This window comes from Balaenoptera acutorostrata, chromosome 20 (assembly GCF_949987535.1).
Source record: "Balaenoptera acutorostrata chromosome 20, mBalAcu1.1, whole genome shotgun sequence".
Lineage (NCBI taxonomy): Eukaryota > Metazoa > Chordata > Mammalia > Artiodactyla > Balaenopteridae > Balaenoptera > Balaenoptera acutorostrata.
Window position 1 is genome coordinate 53,565,486 of NC_080083.1, and position 23,385 is coordinate 53,588,870.

General features: G+C 53.7%; 1 protein-coding gene across 13 annotated transcripts in view; it reads left to right on the plus strand.

Moving 5' to 3' along the window:
- The first annotated feature begins 3,752 nt into the window (after positions 1–3,752).
- The window catches only part of RBFOX3 (RNA binding fox-1 homolog 3), a 449,725-nt gene continuing 430,092 nt past the window's right edge, over positions 3,753–23,385 (plus strand). For 9 of the 13 annotated variants that reach the window (XM_057536058.1, XM_057536052.1, XM_057536050.1 and 6 more), the window contains exon 1: positions 4,569–4,874. The gene's annotated coding sequence lies outside the window, so the exon portion shown is untranslated. Of the gene's footprint in view, positions 3,816–4,568; positions 4,875–23,385 lie in introns of those variants that run through there. The other 4 variants (XR_009006299.1, XM_057536060.1, XM_057536054.1 and 1 more) reach the window with 3 other exon arrangements.

A 23,385-nucleotide genomic window follows, 5' to 3' on the forward strand; every position in this document is an offset into this window, starting at 1 on the left:
CTATGGCCATCCTCCTGTTTCTAAGAAAACAAAATAGGACAATTCTGATGGGGAAAATGAGTGTCTTCAGCTTATACAGGTGCCAGTGCATGCAGAGGAGAGTTGGAACTCCATCAGGACCTGGCCCAAGCAGGCCAAGTACAGATAAGAACATGGCAGGTGCATCTGGCATTAAAAGGGCAGTACAATGTCAGAAGGTATATTAGTGATGACAACCCTCAGCAGGTCTGTGTACTGGGCAGTTGGACGTGTCGCCACCCTGCTCTAATCTGGACAGCTACCCTCCTGTGATCTCCCTTCTCTCCCATCCTGTGGAATTCCCCTCCTCTCTCCCTCTCTTACTGGATCCACTGTTGCATCTATCCCTTATCATCCTCTTTCAGGCTTTACTCCCTTGTTTTGTTGGAGCACATCCTCTAGTAGTTTCCTGAGAAATGGTGCATGGGTGGTAAATTTGTTTGAGACCTTGCACATGCAAACATCTTTATTTTAATCTCACATTAGATTGTTCATTTGGCTAAGTAATGGATTCTAGGCCAGAAAATGTTTTCCTTCGGCACTTTGAGGGCACTGCTCCATTATCTATTAGCTTCTGCTGTTGTTGAGACTTCTGAAGCATAGTCTTATTCCTGCTCTTTTCTGTGGAACCTGGAAGCTTGTGGAAACTTTTCTTTCTCTTCAGTGTTTTGCTGTTCATGATAATATGCCTTGGTGTGGGTCAATTTCCCACTGTGCTGAGAACTTGAAAACTCATTTCTGGGAAAATTTTTTAAATTAAATAACTCTTTCTCTTAGACAGGGTGGAATGGAAGGGAGGGTTCCTTTTGTACAGGTGCTGGGCCCCATGAACTGATCATCTAATTCTTTCATCCTTTCTTATTTTTCTCCTCTTTGTCTTTTTGCTTTGCATTCTGGGACATCCCCTCCCTTCTATCTTCCAACCTATCTGTTGAACGTTTTTGTTTCCGTTCTCACATGTTTGATTTTCCAGCCCTTTTTTGTTCTTTAGATGTTCTCCTTAAAATAGCATCCTGCTCTTGGTTCATAGATGCAATATCTTATCTGCTGTCTTTTAGGATTTTTTAAAAAATAAATTTATCTATTTTATTTATTTTATTTTTGGCTGTGTTGGGTCTTCACTGCTGTGCACGGGCTTTCTCTAGTTGCGGTGAGTGGGGGCTGCTCTTCGTTGTGGTGTGCGGGCTTCTCATTGCGGTGGCTTCTCTTGTTGCGGAGCATGGGCTCTAGGCGCGAGGGCTTCAGTAGTTGTGGCTTGTGGGTTCTAGAGCGCAGGCTCAGTAGTTGTGGTGCACGGGCTTAGTTGCTCCGCGGCATGTGGGATCTTCCCAGACCAGGGCTCGAATCCATGTCCCCTGCATTGGCAGGCGGATTCTTAACCACTGAGTCACCAGGGAAGCCCTGTCTTTTAGGATATTAAATGGCTATTTCTCCTCCCTGCCTAATGTCTGTTTCCTCAAAGATGCCCGCCCCCTAGGTCCCCACCTGGGTGGCTCTTTCTCTCAAAGGCTTTCCTCAGGTGCCTGGTAATCCTGGGTCGTCTACTCACATTTAGGGGAGGGGACTGTAGAGCTGACTGGAAGGTCTGAGGATTGGGTGGGCTCATCCACTGGGGCTTCTCTCTAGGGAGATTGGCTCAGTGGTCTGCTGGGAAACAGCAAAATTAAATCTTTAGGTTTCTCCTAAAATCTACAGCAATAGGAAGATACTTTTCTAGCCTCTTGCCTGGAGGATGTTGGTGCTCTGGGGACTGAGGGGGGCTCTCAGCCTTCAGAGTGCAGGATGCCCCGCTGTCACTGTGCATGAAGTCCCCCAGGCCACAGAGCCCCTGGTACACCCTCCTCAAGGAATACCCTTCCACAGTGGGCAGCCATCCAGGATCTGCAGGCTTCTTAAACAGATCATTGCTGCTCCTAGCTGCCTTTCTTGCCTCACAGTTACCTGTCCCACAGCTCTAAGCCTTTTGAGGTTCTGTTCCTCAGCTTTCCCCATGGCAGGGTTAGGACTCAGCTCCACAAGGCCAAGCACCACTTGCCCATTTGCCTTCCTGCTTCCCACATTTTGTTCATGGTTGTCTCTTCTCTGTTCTCCAGCTCCTTGGGGGTTTGTATCCTAAAAAAAAAAAAATCTCTTTCAGTAGTTTTAGTGGGGTTTTCAGGGGGAGTAAAATTAGCTATGTGTGTTCAGTTGTCATTTTAGGCTCCGAGCTAAATCTCCTTTTGCTTCTATGCTAATCATTATTGCAAAGGACTGTTCCTGGTTCCTTCTTCATGGTCTCACTTTTTTTTTTTTTAAATGAAGTTTCCAAATCAGAGGTTTGTAAAATTCTTTTCAATGATATCCCAAGATAGAACCCCCCCTGGCTGATCCTAGTATGAGGACATACAGATTGGTCCTGACCCCCTTTTCTGGCCAGATCCCCATTCCACGGCAGCTGGTGCTGGAAGGGCAAATTCCATGGGGCTTGTAATGAGGCTAGCCTTGCCAGGGCCTGTCCCTGACAGGGATTCTGATGTGCAGGTCCTGTGGCTGATCCTGCCACAGATGCCAACTTCAATTCACAGGCTCAGGTGTCTGAGCAGACCTACTATATGCTGAGTGCTGGCTGGGTCTGGTGGAGCTTGGGAACAAGGTTTGGTGCTGTCTTCAGAGAGCTCTCCTGGAAGCAAAAGACCTGCCTATAGGGATGATGAGGAGTGGGTGGGCCCAGCCACGAGTTGGAGGCCTGGACCATCTGACAGCAGAGGACGGAGAGAGCCAATTAGGTCTTTTGAGCAGGGACGTGCCGTTTCAAATACGGGGGCTGGGAAAGTTCAATCAACCAAGCAGCTGCCTTGCTGGTAGACAAGGCATTTATCCAGTGTTTAGCTGTAGGGCCAAGAAGCTAACTCGAAATTGTATAGCATGACTCCCACTGACCAAGAAAGATCAATGACCCAGACAGGCCAAAGGGCCAGAAATTAAAAGCATTAAGCTCGTAAGTGGACAGTAGCCACTTGTCGTGGATACTGTCTGTCCTCGCTCTGCAGGGAAGGCAGCCAGTAGTGCAGAGCTCCAGGCACGTAGGAACTGAGTTTACGTCCCTCCCTTCACTGTCTCTGAATCCTCCAGGCCCCTAACAAACCCCAGATTCCATGACATGCTTTTTGCCTCACACAGAAAAGCAGGACAGTCAGATACAAGGAGGAATCTACTCCAGAAGCAGCATCCAGAAGTAAAAGAAACCTGGCACAGGTTTTCATTTGCCTTTAGGTTGAGAATGTCTTTGAGGGTGCAGCTCACTTCCATCCCTGCTCTTACCCTCCTCAGTGGTGCTCCAGGCACTGGATCCGCCTGTCTTTTGCATAGAAACAGGAGCAAGGCCCTGCCCAATCCTGTGGTTCTGTTTGGGACAGTCAAGGCCCTCCTGCCTGCCTCTGGTGTGACCTCACAGCTCTCCATGGGTATCATCCCGCCAGCCCAGACGGTCCCCACTCCACTGGCCCTTAGCCTCCACTTTCCTTCTGCTCCCCCTCGCTCTCTATCCCAAGGATAGAGACCGTCCCAGACCCTACATCAGGGTCCCTTCCCCTAGGGTTGGGCAGCTGGGAGTGGGGACAGGGAATGCCTGCTTTTCTGATTTTAGGCAAATCCTTAGCTGACCTCCTACAATGACAGCCTCTCTTCCCCAGCCAAGGTGGAAATGTTTGAATTGGTTTGGTTGGTCAATCTGGACAAACACCCCAGTGGTGACTCTGTGTGGCTGGTCACTCACTCTCGGATTCCCGGGAAGGCAAGACACCGAATTTCAAGCCCCAGTAAGGGGTGGGGTGTGTGTGGGGGGGGGGCAAACTGGAAGAGGAGGTCAGGTAGTGCAGATCGGCGGCAGAGGTTGGGGGGGCATTCACCCCCGCTGCCCGAGTCCCATTTATAGGGGCTCCGCAGTGTTGTCCTTTCTGGGCCAGGGCCAGGGCCAGGGTGGCAGGAGAGTAAGGGTCCTGATTGGGGCTGCCCGGCCTCAGGATCGCCGGAGGAGGGAGGGGAGACGGGGACCGGGACCGGAGGGCGGCGCTCGCGGGAAACCGGGCAGCTCTGGGGTCCTCCGCGCCTCGCCCACCTCTCTCGTGCAGGCTCTCCGGGCCCGCGCGTTTAGAGCCGCAAGGGTGCATCCGGCCTGCGCTGTCTCCTCCGCGGCCTTCCCCGCCCCGCCGCCCTTCCCGGTCGAGCGGCTGCCCGAGCCCCCTCCCTCGCCGCGCGCTGCCGCGCTCCGCCCGGGCAGCCGCCGCCGCCGCCGCCGCCGCCGCCGCGTGTTCCTGCTGTCGCCTCTCTCCAGCCGAGCGAGCCAGAGGAGCCGGGGAGAGGGAGAGAGAAAGGGGGAGGAGAGAGGCGGGGGGGGAGAGAGAGAGAGAGGGAGAGAGAGAGAGAAAGAGGGAGAGAGAGAGAGAGAGAAAGAGGGAGAGAGAGAGAGAGAGGAGGGAGGCAGGGAGAGGGAGAGAGAGAGAGAGAGAGAGAGAGAGAGAGAGAGAGAGAGAGAGAGAGAGAGAGAGAGAGAGAGAGAGGAGAGAGAGAGAGAGAGAGAGAGAGAGAGAGAGGAGGCGGCGAGGGAAGAGCGAGTGAGGAGCTAGCTGCGGGGCTGCTCCGGAGCCGGCGGAGCCTCCTCGGACAGCGGCCCCGGCCCCGGCCCCGGCCCCCAGCCGCTCGCGTGGTCAGAGGAGACGCGATCGCAGCCGCCGCCTGAGTCCGGCTCCGTGCGCTCCTCGCCGCCGGCTCGCCGGTGCCCGCGCGGCCCCGGGACGCCGCTGCCAGCTCGGCGGCCGGGATGCAGCCGGGGCATGGCCGCCGGGCCCCTGTCACCTGCCGCGGGGAGCGCTGAGCCCGTGAGTAGCCGGGTCCTCGCCGCCAGCGCTTCGCCCTGCGGCGGTCATTACCTTCGTGTTGAGCGGGGTGGGGGTGGGCAAGTCCCAGGGAGGGGCGCACAGGACCCCGTAGGGGGAGGCGGGGCTGGCGCGGGCGCGGGGTTGCAGAGCGCGGCCAGGGACCGACCCGAGGGCGCGCGGGGAGGGGTGGCGCCCTCGGGGTCGGGGCTCTCCGTGTCCCTCTTGGGCTCGGGTCGGGGCACGTGGTCCAGCCTACGGCCGGAGGGGCGGTTTTGTGAATGGGAAGGCCCCGGGGTCGGCTCCATGGAGACGCCGGGGAGTCCCGCGCACTGCGTGGCGGCGGCGGCGGTGGTGGTGGCGGCGGCGGCACAATGCCCGGCGCGGGGAACTCCCTGGCGGGGGGAGGCCGAGCGCGAGGATATCCCGGCCCCGCGGGGTGCGTCCGTGTACGCGGCTGGAGCTCGCGCGGGTGTGAGTGGGGGGACGGTCAGCGATCTCCACGGGATGCATGCGCTTCTCACCAGGCACCCAGTCCCCGGGAGCCCTGCCTGGGTCCTCGAGGAGAAGGGTTCACTAGAGCAGTTGATGACCCAAAGGAGTTTTGGGGAGGAAGGGTCTCCCACGGTCTTCTAGAGAGGCCCCGGGCCCGCAGCGCCGCGCTGTGCGCGAGTGTAAAGCGGCAGGGGTCGAGCCGCGCGCAGGGCCCAACAGGGGGCGGGCTGAGGGCGCTCCCCGCAGAGTCTTGGGAGCTGCATTAGGGAGCCTCGGGCGTGAACCCAGGCTGCTTCTCCGAGCCTCGGCCGCCCCCAGGGGCCGGCGCAGCGCGGCTGGGGAAGCTGGCTCCAAGGCGGCTGGGCACACCCGGCCCAAACTTTCTGCCCCGGAGGCCCCAGAGGCCCCGGAGGCGGCGAGACTCGCCGGAGGGCGTCTGGGGGTCGCCCCCTCGGGAGGGCTGTCTCTCGAGGATCCTAGGGGTGGCACGAGGCCGTAGGTCGCAGCCTCCCTCGGCGCGGAGCCTCCCCCGGCGTGCATCCCCGCAGTGCCGGGTCTGCCGGGGGCCCTCACACAGTACGCGCGGGGACGAGGATGCGGTCCCGGGCGTGGAGGGACAATGGGACCCCATCCCGTTCCAGAGCGGCCCCAGGATGCGGGGTCTTACGTGGGGCCGGAGGGATGTTCCTTGGAGTCCAGGACTGCAGCCCCGCCAGCGGCGCGGGGTCCAGGGGGTTGAGGAGAAACTCCTTCCTGACGGAGCTCTCCAGCTTTGGGGAGGGACTAGATTTATTTTTTAATGGTCACTTTAAAAAGGACACCGCGGTTCTGCTCATGCTGATGCACGAGACATCCCGCGGTGGAGGAAAAGGACAGGGACGGAGGGACCCAGCCCTCCACCCCAGCTGGAGGTGAAGTCGCTTTTCCCGCGCGCCCGGCGGCTAATTTCCGGCTGAAACACCCGCTCGGCGCTGGGACGCCCTGGGCGCACACCCGGAAGCCCAGGGCACTTAGCACCGAGCAGGTACGAGGCTAATAGAGTGGGGTCGCCCGTATGAGGTCTTTCAGGCAGAAACCGGCTTTGGTTTTACTGGTCTGCAAATAATAAAAATATAAACACTGCGGCAGAACCTGTTCATTAAGTGTGCATCGCGGAATTGGGCGGATGTCTTAATTAGGCTGCGTTGTTAACGGGGATATTACACCAATTAAAACCAGACCCTCCAGGTGAGCGAAAATTGTGAAGGGAGAGAGGGAGAAAAGTTGCAGTGAAAGCGCCGCCTGATGAAAGCGGCATGCGGGCAGATGTGGGCCTCCCTCAGGCCGCAAGAGCGCTGGCACCGGGGGGGTTTGGGGGGCGGCAGAAGGGGGAGGCCGGGCGCCTTCTGAGAACCAGCCAGACGGGTCCCCTCGGTCCCTGCCTCCACCTTCGGGCTCAGAGCTCCCCTCTGTGCTGAGGATGGAGGTTGCCACCCTCGTCCCTCCCCCGAGATTGGAGGCCTCCCTGCATGGGCATGGGGCTCGGGGCTCGCTGGCACACTCCTGGAAGCAACGTTTAACCCCTCATTTCCCCACTGGGAGCTTCTGAGAGGGTAGAGCAGACTCCTGGAGAGTGAGGTGGGAAACCCTGAGGGGTTAGGGAGCAGAGGCAGAGTTGAGTGGTGGAACACTGGGCCTGGTGAGACAGCTGCCAGCGAAGGGGAGGGTTTGCCAGGGGCATGTGGGCTGTTTGTGTTGGAGCTGCTGGGGTTTTCTGGCACAAGTTGCCTATTTCCAACAGCAATCCCCTCCTCCATTAAAAGAGGACTTGAATGATTGCTCTGATTCCCCCCTCCAGGGGCCTGAGCTTTAGAGAGACCTGTGTCCACGCTTGGGCCTCGGGTAGCCTCAGGTCACCTGGAGAAGCTGGAGTCCAGGAAAGTCCCTGCAGGCCAGTCTCTGAATATGCTGGGCCTTCACTGCAAATGCCTCTGGTCCAGTGCCCTGGGATAGGAGTTGCAGCTGATCTGGGTGTATTCATGGCTCTTCCGCAGGGACCAGAGGCTGGGCTGGAGGGAAGGCTGCGCCCTGGGAGGCCCCCTGCCACAGGGGGTGCAGCTGGCGGCAGCACCAAGGACAGGGCCAGGGCGCGCAGCCTGCCGAGGCCCACTCTCGCCTTTGACATTGTCCTGGGGCCGCTGGGGGCGCTGCTGTGGCTCACCTCACCCTGCTGGGGGGAAGGGTTAGCCCGAGGCCAGCAAAGAGGCAGATTTAAGAAGGAGGCAGGTGGGAGGACTCCTGGGTACTATTCCAGAGTGGACCTTCTGTTATGTTCCTGCCACTTACTAAACTTTGAGCATTACCAATGGCTCAAAGAAATAGCATCAGAGAAATGGAGAGAAATTATGGAGTTCTTTAGTATTGGGGAATGAACTAGGCATGGTATTGGCCATGGAAAATGCCATCCCTTGTTCTGGATCCTTGCCAGCCTGGTCCAGCTTGGGTGCTGCCTCTACCCTACAGTCTTCTTTACAGTACCCCCCCACCCCTATTCAACCGTGGTCTGAGACCCCTTTGTTCTGTGGTGTGTAGAAGTTGGAGGCACCTTGCTTCTAAGGGCAGAGATGCTGGCTGATTTATCCCTACCTCCTCCTGTACACGCAGTGTTATTTGATGCATGCTTGTGGAATTAGGAGTGAAGGAATGTACAAGTGAAGGGAGCTCCTATCCCACCCAGAAGTGTCAGAGTGGTGGTGTGTTTGTGGGGGGCAGTATAAGGGGCCTGGAGGAGTCACGCAGGGGGAAACATCTCAGTGAGCATGGAGCAACAGTGAACATGAAACTGAAATGTTATTTTTCAGCGGTTGTAGTGTGGGGTTTACCTCCTCCAGCCCATCCGTGTGCCTGCAATTTTTGGTTGGTTGTCTCTCTGTGTTTATTTATTTCCACACTCCTGCTTGATAGTTTGTTATAAAGACAAATGGAACCTGACTCGCAGCTGACATTTGGTGAGGAATTTTTTGTTTTTAAACAAGTGAAGGGGAAAAACCATCCTGAAACTTCCTCCCTTGAACAGAGATGCTATGCTCCAATGTGGGCACCTGTCTTTCCCTAGATCCCCACCTGCAGCAGGCCTTTTCTTCTGCACGAGATACTGGCTTTATAAACACATCCCATTTGCACCTGCATCTTTTTGATTAGCTGCAATATCTCCCCACATTCTTTTATAAAGCAGCACGTTATTTTCACAGGTTCGTGAAACATTCAGACAGCCTAAACATCTTATCTTTTGCTGCCTCTCTGAAGTAGGTTTCTCTCTGAGCCATCACTGTCTCCTTTTTATTTATAACATTCTGGTTCCATCTCTCTCACTGTCCGTCTGTGTGTGTGTCTCTCTCCTCCCCTTTCATGTCTTTTTTTTTCTCCCTATACTTTCTGAGTGGTGTGGGCACTTGGTATGTGACTTTCTCTTTGAATTACGTATGAGAGTTGAGGACAGCTCTCATCTACTAGTTGGATGGGTAGTAATTGAGTACACAGTGAGGTCTTCTTTTTGTGGAGGATTGCAGACAGAAAAATGAGTATCCTTGCTTAAAGAAATACCTTGTGGCAGACTGGTTTGGTTTATAAAATGCATGTTTTTAAGTGCAATGCACTTAGTAAATTAGTTTGCTGTCGCAGTTTCTCCAACACATGAGCTGACACCAAAACATGCCTTAGAAGGTGACTTGAGATAATAAAGAGCGTAAAAATCTGTTACTTCATTTGAAAGTGTTTCCTTTAGTAGCTCGGGGAAAGCTCACAGTATATGAATTGCATTTTGGAAAGTGTTGCCAGAGTCCAGGTGAAGCAGAACTGAATGCTCTGGCTCAGGAGCCAGGGGAGCCACGTGAGGGCTGGCCAGCCAGCAGGGCCCTCAGGGCCTGGGAGAGGACTGCCAATTTCATTTTAAATTCTGGGGCCTAAAGATACCCTCACTGTGTGACAGGGACCTCTCCTTTGGATCTAGTCTCTACCCGTTCTGTGTAGCTCAGGGCTGGTTCCTACTAATTCCACCCGGGAAGTGGGTTGTAACTCGTTGGCATCAGTTTGTGTTGGATGGGGTGGGGTCTTCAGAGTCTGTGGTTTCCTCTGAGGACCTAGAACAAAGCAGTCCTAGTTGCAAGTTTTTTGGAAGGCTTAATTTGTTTAAAGTCAGAGTGAATTTCCAGCAGAAAAAAGAAGGAGGGAGAGTATACATATTTTGAGCAGAATTTTACCACGGATTGCTTTGGTTAATGGCTGTCCCCAGAGATTCCTCCCAAGATTCTAGAAGAACAGAGGCATGGGTGAAGAACTGCCCTGTATCTCGCCATGCCAGCTCCCTCTCAGACCTACTCTTGGTCATCAACTCTGTGTGCCAGCTCTCAGCTGATGCTCAGGGAAGTGGGCCAACCCTTCTGGTCTCTGATAGCCCTGGGCTGTGGCTGGAAACCAGGAGGAGAGGCAGGTGGTCATGTATGTCTCTTTTGGCCCTTCAAGAAAACAGTCCTACTTGCAGGTGAGGAAACTGCCTGGGGACAGACACTTGCTACCAGCTGGACCCTGCACAGTTTCATCAAGTTCCTTTTGGAGGGCCAGGTGAAATTGTAACACGCGTTTTTTGTATGGAAGAGAAGAGACTCCCATGTGCCTCTATTTCTCCAAGGCATCTTGTCTTATGTCAAAAAAAAAAATCTCCCTCCGCCAAATCAAACAAGCAAAAAAGTAACCCAAGCCCACCAAAAAGACCCTCTCTCACAGGGCTGCCGTTACAGTTGCGCAGGCATGCACTGCAGAAACCTAGGGACCATTCAGAGCTCTATCTGTGAATAGGTAGAACGCTGCAGCTCTGCTCATCAGTGTCTCCTTGTCTGTGACACCAAATGAAACTGAGGGATGGTGATGGCAGGAAAGGTGGCCTTCCAGAGTCTGGGTACTTCCTCTGCACCCTTGAAATTTGTGTCTTTGGGCACCAGGCTGGGCATCACATCTCAGGGTGGTTTTCTTTTAGGCAGGGATAATGAGAACACAGAGAAGCACATTGTTCTCAGCAATGAAGCCTTTTTTTGTAAAAATGGGAAGCTCTGTTGAAGCCAAAGAACATAAAGTTTACTTGTATTAAAAAGGTGGGTATAACCTGGAGAAAGATTTAAAGAGGCACAAACACCTAGGCACATTTAGAAATAATTTCTCACTAAACTTTGATAGTTCAAAATCCTTCCTGAATCTAAATGAGAGGTTTCTCTGCAGGATTAAAAAGAAAATAGTTCCTAATTTTTCTGGAACTTTTAAGGATTGGGTGCAGGGCAATGCTCCAGGGTCTGTACATAAGAGCCTCTGGGCCCCCTGAAATCGAAGCTCCTGCTGGTGACTTCTCCCCCGTGCCCACACCTCTTTCTTTTGGCAATAGCAAGCAGGGCTTTTTAACCTTCTGTTTTCAGCAAGAGGTGTTAAGATGAATTTTTAATACTTCAGTGAGATCACCGCACACACAATGGTTTCCCTATGTTTCCCATCACCTTGAGATCCTAGAAGAAAAAGGAAAATCAGAATGATGCTTCAAGCTGGGTCTGCACACAGTTTCCTATTGGGCTCCACCCTTTCCTGACTTGCCCTCCCATCCTCTCTTCTCCGTGGAGGTCTAGTCTGAATCTTCACTCAGTTAGTTTCCTTGTTAACGGGTGCTGGCTTCCCTGAGATTGTACATCGTGGCCGTTCCTCCTGTCAGCTGATTCTTGTAAGAACCACCCTTCACCCCTGGGACACACACATTTAGATGCACATTTAAATGGAATGTAACTTCTGGACAAAGCTGTGAGCTGATTACCTTACTCGAGACCCCAAGCCCATTAGGGGAGCAGGGAGCAGTTCTGTCACATGCCTGTGATACAGAGGGAGTCTGTGTGCAGGGGACGTGAGGTGTGAGGCCAGGCTCTGACTTCCTGAGTGGTGGGGCTGACTGCAGCATGCAGTGGGAGAGGGCACATGCAGATTTCCCAACCCTGTGACCTGCGGGCAGGCTCTTGAACCCTAGTTTACTCAGCTGCGAAGAGGGGCGATAAACACATGTAAAGGAGCTGGCGCATAGTAGGCACACAACAGCTGGTGGTGAGCGTGAACCTTCCTCAGTGCCATCTGCCCGTTGGAGGAATGAGCATCTCGTCAGAGTTAAGGAAATGGATTCTGTACTGTTTACTGTGGCCACAAGGAGATGATGCTGTTTTAAAATGGTTCCAGATAAAGTCGCAGGTGCCAAGATGGAAACAAGTCTTAGCATTTCTGTATAGGTGAGGAGATCCTTACTTGCTCTGGGGCCTAGGAGGGCCCCCAGGAGGAACCTGGAAGCTCATGTTCTCAGGAACACCACGGCCAGGCAGAAAGATGTGAGTGAGGTCCTGTCTGTGGGGCTGTGGACCCAGGGGTCGCCCTGTCCAGGACATCTGGAGAGTGGAGGGGCTTCTGCCTGCTCGTGGTGTGCCCCATCGATGGACCATCACCCCCTCCCCATGCCTCCACTCCCGGCGGAATGTCAAAGGACACAGAAGGATGGGGGAGTGCTGGGCGCTGTGCTTTTGCAGGAGTGGCTTTGGATTCTAAGAGGTGGGGGCCCTAGGTCAGTGCCAGCTGGATTTTCCATGAGGAGGAGGAAGAGAAGAATCGTGACCTCCCCTCTCCTCCCAGACTCCTCTGAACCTGTAGATCGCCACCATGGCACTTTCAGACCGAGTGATTCTATCCCACCCCTGCCTTCAGCACGGAGATGTTTTTGGTTCTCAGGGCTCAATGTGTGACAAACCGAAACCCAGTTTTGCAAAACCCATTAGAAATAAACATAAAGTGTGCATGCCTTTCTGGAATATTGACTCTCCCTCATTGAAGGGACCACTGTGATGCCATTAGGCACAGCTGGGGCCCCCGCTGCAGGGACAGGCGAAGTGGAACTAGGGCCCAAGGGCCTTCTTACCCAGGCTCCTCACAGATCGGGGGTGGGGGCCGTGATTCACCAACTTCCCTGCTGTGTCCCCCAGGCTGCTCGTAATGGGACTGATAGTGCCTGCTGCCTACCTCTTAGGGGTGCTATCCATGGGCACATTAGTCAAGTATTTTGAAATGTTCACAGAAAAGAGAAGTGCTGGAGGAATTTAAGATGAGAATTATTGTTTTCAGTGGTGTAATATTATAATCAACACTCTCAGACAGCCAACGCTGTATTGAGTATTATCATACCAGAAGTCTTTTTGATATGTTGTCAGCTGTGAACCTTTAACTGATGACCAAAGGGAGGGATAGAGAAGCCAGAGGATAACCTTTGTTTGATGGGAGACCCCATTGCCCTTATCCTAACCTCGAAAGCCCTGGGATTGGTGTCTGGGACAACTTTACTACAGGACAAAAGGCAGCTTACCAGCATGTCCTTTTTTTTTTCTCATAGACAGATCTCTCCTAGGACAGTTGAGAAGAATGCACACAGAATCTGCATTCTTTTGACCCTTCCAACACCCCTTGGCCATGACTGGGCTCTCTCCCCAAGGTTGCCTTTGTGTTGGAAAATAAGTATCCAGCTGTATCCATGCATTGACAGTATTGCGGTGATTAGCACTTGCAGTCCTGACTTGTCTGTGCTTAAGCTTGTAAAATGAATGGGGCATGGGTGCTTCCCCCCGTGTAGATGGAAATCCCATTTCAGAAGTCGAACTGTCTGGACAGAACAGATGGGCAAAACCAAAACCAGGTCATCGATATCAGTGCTGACATGTTAAAATGCAGCTCGCAGCCCTGCCCCTCCCCACACGGACGTTACTCTTTCCTTGTCAGAAGTCACCACGGAGACTGACTTAGGGAGAGCTAATCCATCTGCCCCCCTTCCTGTCATGGACACAATAATATGTTTTGCTCAGATCCTAAGAAGAGAACTCACAAGACCAGACTTGGAAAACTTCCGCCCCCAAGGATAATTTTTTAGAAAGTAACGAACGCTAGAAAATGAGGGCTATAAAGGAAGTCTTTAGGTAATAATCATAACTATAATGTTCACCACTTAGAAATGCATTAATATAGACTAAAATTACAGAAAATATTAAGTCTTTTGGAGGGGAAAGGAGGCCTGCTTTGGAGCCTGAGGCTGACTTTCTATGTGCCTGTGGCCTACCCCCCACCATCTCTTACAGAGAGGTCCCTGTGCCCCCAGCCGGGACCAGTCACACACAATGAGGGTTGGATGGAGGATAGTATTTCCTCCCCAGTGGGTTCCTTTCAGGGCTGTGCTGTTTTCCAGCAAAGCAAGGGAATGCTGAGACTCCCCTGGGGTCTGGGCCACTGCATAGGAGTCAGGCTGCTTGCGAGCTGAGCCCGGTGAGGCAGGTGTGTAGACACTGGCCCGGGAGGGTGTAGCCCAGGGCACACTGCACCTACTGCCGCCTCCCCTTTAAGCTGCAGTGAGGACTCCTCTGCAGTGCCCCGGGTTAGGAGCAGACAGAGCACATGGCCATGCACCATCCCTCTATCCCCCTCCCGAACCCCACCAGCCCCTTTCTCCTGCTCCTGCTCCCGCTTTCCCACTCCCCTCTTCCACCTTCAAAGCCAGCAGACTGCTCCAGTGGGAGGCAAGCGAGGGGCTGGCAACAGCAGGTCAAGCAGCGCTGAGCTCAGAGCAGCTGGGAGGAAAGATTTACGGTTCCTCCCTGCCCTGCTGGATGGACAATTAAAGCCTTGCATGGCTGGAGGAGAGCGTGTCGTTAAGAGGCAGGACGGTCAGAATAAATCAGTCACCTCCACTTAGATGGCCGAGCTAGGCTGCTTCCTGGGGCCTTTAGGGCGGGAGCCCCTTGGGTGTGGGTGTGAAGGCTCCAGAATGGACTGTTGAAGGATCTGACATACTCTGAGCTCCGTCCGAGTCCAGGGCTGAAGACCCCAGGGTCTCCTCACAGATGGGGGATGTGCTGTAGGGTCTTCTGCGGAAGTTCTGAATAACACATCTGTGCTTTATCTCCTTAGCACCTGGCAGGCGAGAGAGCCACAAACTGGAATGTTTGTGGGTCAGAATAGTGGACCCTAACCTGCTAATAGAGTGTGCGTGCACATGGATATGTATGCGTGTGTGTGCACACGTGTGCGTGTAGGCACGCGTGTGCATGATGTACGTGTGCATGCACATATGTGTTGTGTGTGCTCACCTCCTGGACACGCGCAGGCTCCACTTGTGTCTCTAAACCCACACAACCCTCTGCCAGGCTGCCTGGGGCGGGCGTCTGAGTAACAGCCAAGCCCGGCCATCGTCCCTCTTCATTTGTTCTGCGTCTGACTTCAGTGCCTTGGAGACTCTGGCAGTTTCCTCAAGGAAACTTTGTCTTTGTGGAAATGAGATGCCAAGCACTCCCCAGCCCTCCTACTGGCTAATTGATGATGTGATCCCGTGTGGGAGCCTTGTCATTCTTGGAAACGCTCTTTATTTCCTGCATTTCCCCACCTCCTTCCCCACCCCCTCCCACCTCCCCACTGTGGTCTGCTTTCCCTGATGGCGGTGGAGCCACTCCACGTGAGCTGCAGGCTGCGGCGTTAGGGCTATTCAGCCAGCCAGCACGCCAGGCCTTTCATTAACTCGGATACTACAATTATGTGCGCTGAAAGGCTGAAAGGGCCATTTAGGATTTTTCTGCTTTAAAAAAAAATATTCCTTTTTTCACAGCCATCTGCCCAGCCCTTTGGCGCCACAGCTGTGACACGGAACGGTGCGTGGCCTTCAAGCGCTCCTCGACACTCCTGACTCCGACCCTAATAGATGCGTTGGCACAGTGGGCAGCAGGGTGGGCGGGGCCCCACCATTGTGACAATCGGGCAGCGGGCCTGGAGGAGTGTGCTTCCTGCCGCGGTGACTTAACTGCTGGCACAGCCAGAGCCACTGAACCAATGGCTATGTGCGTGGCGTGCGTGCCCCGTCGACACGTGAGCACGTCCCTCAGCACTGAGAGCCTGTTCCTGCTGCCTTCACGGAAAAGGGTCAGTGTCAGGGGTGCGGCTCCCATTGACCTCCATGGAGACCACCTGGGCATTTCTGAGTTTAGGCGGGATGTTGTTTTGTGGGGGAATGCAGTTTACACGACTCATGCTGGCTCTTTGTGCATGCATGTGTGTGAGTGTGTGCGCAGCTCTGCATGTGGAGATTAGGATCTTGTAGGGGATCGCCTGACCCTCTCCCCAAATTGGGAGATGTGTGAGTGATGCCGTGGGACTTGGTTGTGGTCCGCAGGGGTCTGGATTGACAGTCTCGGGACTCCTGAAGAGGGGGAGGCATGGAGACACGTGTGGGAGGTGCACTGACTCAAGGTCACCCCACGCAGAACAGCCACCCAAGGACAGAACCTGGATATGTGACAGTGGTGCTTGGACGAGATGTGCCGCCCCATTTGAAGGTAATTAGAAGTCTGGAGGCAGCCGCTACCTTGGATGCTGTACCCGAAAAACTCATAAAAGTGTTATTCAGGGACCTTGTTATCTTAGAAAAGAAGGAAAGAACCCAAGCACCAAATAACAACCAGCAACTCACAAACTTATTTTTTTAAACTTCCCTGAAGTTGCCATGGTTACCCGCATGCGTGGTTCCTGGCTCTTTTGCTCTAAGTGGAGTGGCTCGGAGCAGGCATTAAACCCTTGGTGCAGGGCCTCCACGGTGTGTCCGCCCATCTGAGGAACCTGTCTGTGCTCTGGCATGGAGGGAAAGAGCTACTGCTGAGATTTTGCAGGACCATAGGATATAATATTCTGATGTAGCACTTCTGAGATACTGGAGACAGAATTTGTCTCCCACGCTAAAATAATTATAGCCGGGAGAACAGAGAAGACATCATTCCAGGTCCTTAACAGTGAGGTGTGTGTGTGTGTGTGTGTGTGTGTGTGTGTACGTGTGTGCGCGCGCGCGTGCACATGCCTTATTCCCTGGCTGCTTCAAGGAGCACTTGCCTGTACCTGTCTATACGTGTAAGGACAACCACAACCCGCAGAGTCCCTACACCTGTCGGCTGCAGAGCATGTGCCCAGGCCATGCTATGGGATATGAATTTCTGCGGGGGGCTTTGGGGGAGAAAGAAGCCAGGCCAAGATTCCTTCTGGCCAGACTTCTTTCTACTCAGAGAGCGGAGCCCTCAGAACGGGTAGAGGCGCATTCTGCTATCTGCCGGGCTCCGAAGGGACCCCCAGGGTACCCATGGTCCAAGCTCAGCCTTTGTTGCTGAAACATCAGCTAAAAAGAGAAGAGACCAGGCTGTGGGCCAACTGCCTTGTCACCACCTGCCTTGGGGTCTGACTACTTTTCTAGCATGGGTGTCTGGCTATTTTTGTGTTGGGGGCCCTGAGGCCCCAGTGACTTGTGGGGTATCTGCTCCCTGCTTATTGCAGGGTGAAGCTGTTCTCTTTCCCCGGAAAGGCAGGAGCCAACTTGGGCCATGTGGGGGCACTCAGCATGGGATGGTGGAGGCAGGGACTGACTCTGGGCAGTAAATTCCAGTTTTTTGGGACAGTAGTGACAGGTGAAGGCCTTGGTGCTGGACCGTGTGGCCAAGGATGGGCAGTGGGGACCCCAGAGGGCCCATTTTTGGCCAGAGCTCTGTTTCCTTCCCTTGAGCCCTGCCGAGAGCAGAAAACCCTCTGCACCTCCATAGGAGGCCTATCTCTCCCCTTCTCCCACAGCTGGTCCTCGCTCATTCCCCAACTGGAGCCAATTCCCCAACTTCATGCCAGTCTCACTTTTCCATGGATGGGGTGTGATCTCAGGCTCTGGCATTGTGTTTTTGACCAATTCATGAACCCCTGGTATAAGGGCAGGTGTTTTCTTGAGGAACCAAGAGCCCTGGTGTCTCCTCATGACGTCCTCCTGTATGTGGAGTGGGCAGTGGGATGCCGAGGCTGGGGGTGACCTGCATTTCTCCTAGAGAATCTTGGGAGTAGTTGGCCAGTGGGTAGATGGTGAAGACAAATGGGGAGGTTCTAGATCCTTCCACAAACCTGGGGCAGAGCTGCACCTGTGGCCGTATCTAAGGCGGGTGGGCATTTGGAACTTACTTGCACACCTCACACAAAGGACATGAGAAGCCATCCTCGGAGGACCCGCCTCATGGCTTCCTCCGGACCTGACAGCACCCTGTCTTTTGCAGCACTTTCTGGGAGCGGTAATTAGCACTCCTAAGGAAGAATGAAAAATGATAGATAGATCCTGCTAGGTGTTTGCACACCCGTCTCCTGTATCAGAGTGTAAAGGCTTTGAAAGCAGGGACCCTGTTTTCCCCCAGCACATGTAGGCTGCTCCTCTACTCACAGTATGTTTTCAGTCACTGTTTGCGGGGGTTCTGACAGCTGGCTGGGGTGGGGTGGACGTGGGCCTTGTGTCTTGTTAGCCCTCCATCCTGGCTGGGTCGGCTGTGAGGGGCCTGGTGAGTTTCCGTGCCTTAGTTCTTTCTGTCGCTCGAATCCCTGCTGAGTCCTGGTGGTGGGAGGGTTTGCAGGAGGCCTGGCCTTCCTCCCAGGTGTGTTATGGGCACACTCTGTGCCCAGGGGCCTGGAGCGGGGGTGCTGCCAGAGGGATGAGGAACCCGCTGGTCCGTAGGAAAGCCATGTGGTTTCTGGCTCAGAGAAGAAGTGGGCCCAGCTTCTGCCCCTGGGGTTGGCAGCAGTGAGGTGGTGCCCTGTGGGCTTGGTTGGGCTGTGCATCCAGCCATACTAGCTTCCTTCCCTTCAGTGAACCTTGGACTGTGTGCCACTGTTTTCCCAGAACCAAGGTCAGCTGCCAAAGAGAGCAGAATGCCTCCAAAAGTGGGGGGCGGGGGTGTGTGTGACTCAGATGTGTCTTTGAGCCCCGCTGTTTGCTGGGCTTGGAGTGAGGAGTAGATGAAAGGGAAGGAACATTCCTAGGAAGGTGCTGGACTCTTCTAGAAGATGCCAGACTGTTCTGGAAGAGAGCCTGAGACTCCTTAGATGCGTGACCCTGGGCTCGCTGCATCCTGTGAAGTGCAATGTGGCCCATCTACTGGGGAGTCAGCTCGTGATTATTGATGCTAATGGAAAACAGAAGTGAAATGGATAATTCAAGATGGCAGACTAATCAATATTATTTATATTTAGCTTTTGAATGCGCTGCATATTTCTCCGCTGGCAGATTGGCCTTCACAATTATATTTCGCAGAATCCAAGAATCTGCTGTCGGCGGGCCAAGGGCTGCCACCTTGCTGTCCGTCCAGGAGAGTTGTTGGAACACACGCACTCGAACCCGTTGTGACTTGGCCACCAGCACAGAGGAAAGTGCCAGGCCATCCTTACCAGTGCCTGCCCTCTCCCCACCTCTCAAAGGTCTCCCACTGCTGACAGACCCCCTGTAGTGGGGGATTGTTTAAAAAACGATTAGAAAGAATGGTTTATTCAAACAGTGGGTTTTATGCAGCTGTTTTAGATGATGTGGAAGGAAATCCGCAATACAGTATAAATGGAAAGGGAAGTCGGCAGAACAATCTGTGTACTTTAATATGGAAACATACACATATATTGTCTTGTCTTCGTCTTGTATTCTCAGGGCACACAGTAGGTGCTCAAGATGCACTTGCTGGGTGAGTGGCTGGGGGCTCAGTTAGGGGCATGGGTCCCAGTGCGGGTGGATGGGCCTGCTCTAGGGGCGCATGCGTCCGTGCCCTGTGACACGTGGAACGTCTCCCCTCTTCAGTGGAAGATGCATGACTCTCCTCTCCCCCACAACAGCACCTCAATCTGTGCACCAGTGCTCTTTGGCACCAAAGTTTAAAAAATGACCTTTGATTTCTAAGGTGCCTTACATTAGACCTTGATTTAAATTTTTATACTGAACAGTTGGCTGGGCTCACACTGTCCTCCCAGAAGAACACTGTGAAGTCACACAGACTCAGGATAGGACCAGGGACTAGGGGCAGGGAGGCTTGCTGGCTCTACAGGGTGCATCTTCTCTGTGCTCAGAGGCTGGGTGGCTGCAGGCCTGTGGTGGTCTGAGTGTGCCTGTGCTTGTCCAGGGTTGTGGTGCCTGATTTATATACCCAACTGGGATGAAGGCTCTCAAGTTGACTTTTGGGGAGAGAAGAAAAACAAGGCTTGGAGCGGGGCTGATTGATGGTGAGGAAAAGATGCTTCCAGAGAATGTCTCAAGATCTGGAGACAATGGTCTAGTTCCTTCTGTGTCTTTCCCATAGTCTGAGTGCTTCTGCAGAGTACTGCCCCACAGCTTTATAGGCAGAAACTTCTAGAATGAAGGCCTTGTTCCTGACTCACATCCTCAGTCTCAGAAAGCTCCAGCAGGTTTTAAGGAGCATCTTGCACCATCTCAGCCCTTAGCTCTTGGATTCTTCTACTTCCAGTGACAAGAGAGAGGAAAGGGGAACAGCCTCTTATCTCCCTGGCAGTAGATGTTTAATAAACATTGAAAGAATGTGTGTGGGGGGGGCCGTCCTTTTGTCCTGAGAATGCAGATTGACACTTCATTTTCCTCAGTAACATCTCTCCCTGCATATCCCCCTAAACCTTAAAACAACAAACTCAGAAAGAGGGAGGAAGGAGGGAGGAGGGAGAGCGTGTTATTGACGGATTCCCCAGGTATCCTGATCCAGAGAGCCTCTTCTCCGAGCAGGTTTTGCTTTCTGTCCTGGAGCCTGCTGGTCCCTTTCTTCTATTTCCTCTGCTGGCCCTCAGGACCAGAGCAGGCTGGCAGGAGAAAACGTGCTGGGCCAGAGCAGATGACCTTCTGTCCAGGGCTGGGACCTGAACTTGTGCCTGGCGTGGCCATCGGGTTCTGTTGCTTCCCCTTCTCCCTCTAGTCATTTAAAAAACCAAGACACAAAAAGAAAACTAACATTGGTAGGAGACACGATCATATCACAGAGTTATCTAAAGCTATCAGGCCACTCTGGTTCCCAGAAATTAGATTATTTTAGAATTCCATCAAATTAAGGGAGGATTCTTCTCTCCAGTTCCTGTCTCCGTGCCCCTTCCTCTTGCTGCCCCCCTCTCTTCTCACCCACCCCTCCCTGCCGATGAAAGATTTTCTGGCGGTGTCAAGGCAATGTGACCTGGTTCTGTAATAAAGAGGAGGCTTATTAGAATTAAGGCCTAACAGCGTTAAAAAAGCAATCTTTGCAAGATTGAGACCACGGGGGAATTGTAAATTCTCAGCAAAGACCTCATTTAAGGATTGGAATAAAAACTTGACACGCATGTGCGGGTGTGCACACATGAAGGGATCCTCAAAAAACAAAAGAAGCTTAGTTAAAAGAAAAAAGAGCAAAGGGGAGGAGGAAGGATCGGGGGCAGGTGGGAAGGACGGTGGTGACTCTGTCCCTGGTCTGAGGCGGGGGGAACCTCCTGGGTGGCGTCGGCCTGCCCGGAGTGGGCTGTCCACCTGTGCAGGTCTCTCTGCACCCGTGCCTCTCCCGGAGTAGCTGCCCGCCCACCTCTGTCACCTGAGGGTGGCATCAGCCAAAGGGAGCTGTGTGCCGCCCTCACCCTGTGTGTATCCATTCTAGACTGAGGGGCTGGGGTCCCTCCTCTCTTTGCCATTCCCCAAGCAGTCACGTTTCTTCTCTGGCTGTTGCTGTGGTTTGGGCTCTGCTAGGGCAGGGCTGCGGGTGGTGGGGTGTGTCTGGCTCCCTCTGGGCAGGGAGGAGGTGAGGGGCAGGGATTTAAGCCTAAGGTGATGCTGTCAGTGGAGGAGATAGTCTGGATACGCGAAGGCTGCAGGTACATTTACCTACTGCCTTAGTCCTTCAGGGCTGCTCTCACAGAACAGCACAGACTGGGTGGCTTATAAACAACACTCACGTGTTTCTCTCTGTTCTGGAGGTTGGAGTCTGAGATCAAGGCACTGGCAGATTCAGTGTCTGGTGAGGACCCGATTCCTGGTTCGTAGCCGGAGCCTTCTTGCTGTGTCCACACAGGTGGGAAGGGGCGAGGGAGCTCCCTGGCGTCTCTTTTATAAGGACACTAATCCCTCACCACCTAATCACCTCCCAGAGGCCCTACCTCCTAATACCAACACATTGGGGGTTAGGATGTAACATATGAATTCGGAGGGGACACAAACACCTATCAAGGGGCGCTTCTTGCAGTAACCAGTCTCATGGTGGGGATGCTTGAAAAGCTGGCCTTCGAGAGGCAGGCTGGGGGGTGGAGGTGGGGGCACATGCTCCCCGGAAATAGACAACTGCCTTGGTTTGGGCCTGCGGGAGTGTGTGTCCCTTGGAGACCTCTGGGCTCACCCTCATTGTCTGCGGCTGTGGCCATGGCGGTCAGCTCCCGTGCATGCTGGCAGCTCCTGTCTTGGGCACCTGTGCTTCTCTGCCCCTGAGCTTTCTCTAGAGGGAAGAGGGCTCGCTCAGGCTGGTAACAGGGGCAGCCCTCCACCAGGGTTGGTGGAAATTCCTCCTCAGCTTCCCTGCCTCCCCAGGGACAGGGGGCAGTCTGTGTGTTTCCCCAGAGGATCCCCCATGGATCGAGCCCCAGCTGCCCACAGGGTGACTAGTTTGATGATACTATATAAATAAATAAACAATAAACAAATTCGCGTGCACACACACACACACACACACACACACACACACACACACGGCTGTTCTTCCATCCCTGGCTCAGGCTCCCAATTCTTCACTCCAGCTTCCTGGGATCACTCCCTAACAAGTAATCTGTACCCACACCCTGTCTCAGGCTGTATGTCAGGGGCTCCAAGCTGACCTAGCAACCCTACAGGAAACCTCAGTTCAGGAGGACGATGGGGTGGGATGTGGGACCTTTGTAGGAACTGTGCTGCTTTATTGCTTTGGGCTGCGCCTGGCACACAGTAGGTGCTCAGTGAACATTTGTGGACTGATGAGTCTGGACATGGTGCCCTTGCCTCTCTGGGTGGTGGAGCCTGGCTGGGGGGGTCTTCCTTTTGGTGCCAGGATTGGTCATAGGAAGGTGTCCCCCACCCCTGGGAATTCCAGAAGTGCAAAGTGGTTGTGATGAAGACTCTGAGCTGCAAGCAGAGTACAGCCCCTGGCGCAGGTGGGCTCAGTCCAGCCTTGACTCACAAAGCTTCAGCCTGGGGCTACCTGGCCCTGGGTGGACGTGTTGCAATGGATGCCAGCACTTGGGACCCCAGGGCAGGTGCTCAGGGGTCTCTCTTGGTGCATCTCTCGTGACGGGACTCTTCATCCTCAGTCCTGGATCTGTGTCCCAGGACAGCGAGCTGGGGACGTGGGTATAAGCAGGCCTGAGCTGAAAACACACCAGCTGAATTTTCTGGACAAGGGATAGCTCCCTCCTTCCAGGGCCCAGAAGTGTCTTCAGAAGCTGTCACAGGCTTATTTTGTGCTCTGGGAAGTGGGACCCCCTGGGATTTCTGGCAAGTCAGTCCCAGTCTTGAGCCCCTCTCCTCTTAAGAGGTTCATTGAAGATTGCTCTGAGATTTGGGTGGGGTCCATGCTAGTCCTCTTCCTTGACATGGGTCACAGTGAGAAGGTTTCTCCCAGGGCTGCGTGGATGTCCCTGTGTACCCCTGCCCCTTCTGCAGAGAAAAAGAATACCAGGGAATGGAGGTGGGACCTCCAGGTGAGACAGGAGAACAGGTCTCATTACCTGCTTCACTGACAGGGAGAGGTGGCCAAAATGACCTTCATCAGTATCCCTGACCTTCAGCTTTCTTTCCCAGGGGGGGCCATCTCTTTTCCCAAGGTCCAGGTGAAATAGACTTCTTTAGACCAAAGTTCTAGCCCCAAAGGGCCACCAAGGAAGGCAATTTGCATTTCAGGCCACTAAAAAAAATCTGAAGGGTTTGGGAAGGAAATAATAGTCGCAAACTTGGCAACAAATAGATTGCAATTTTTGGAAGCTTATCTGTGTGAAGAATGAGTTTTCAGCTCTGCAGGAATATTCATTTGCCTCTTAAACAAAGGGCAATTATACGCAATCCTTCTCTGCTTTTGTCGGCTTCCCAAGAAGGATCTGGAGTTGGTCCCTCCACCCTAGTACCCATCCTCTTAAC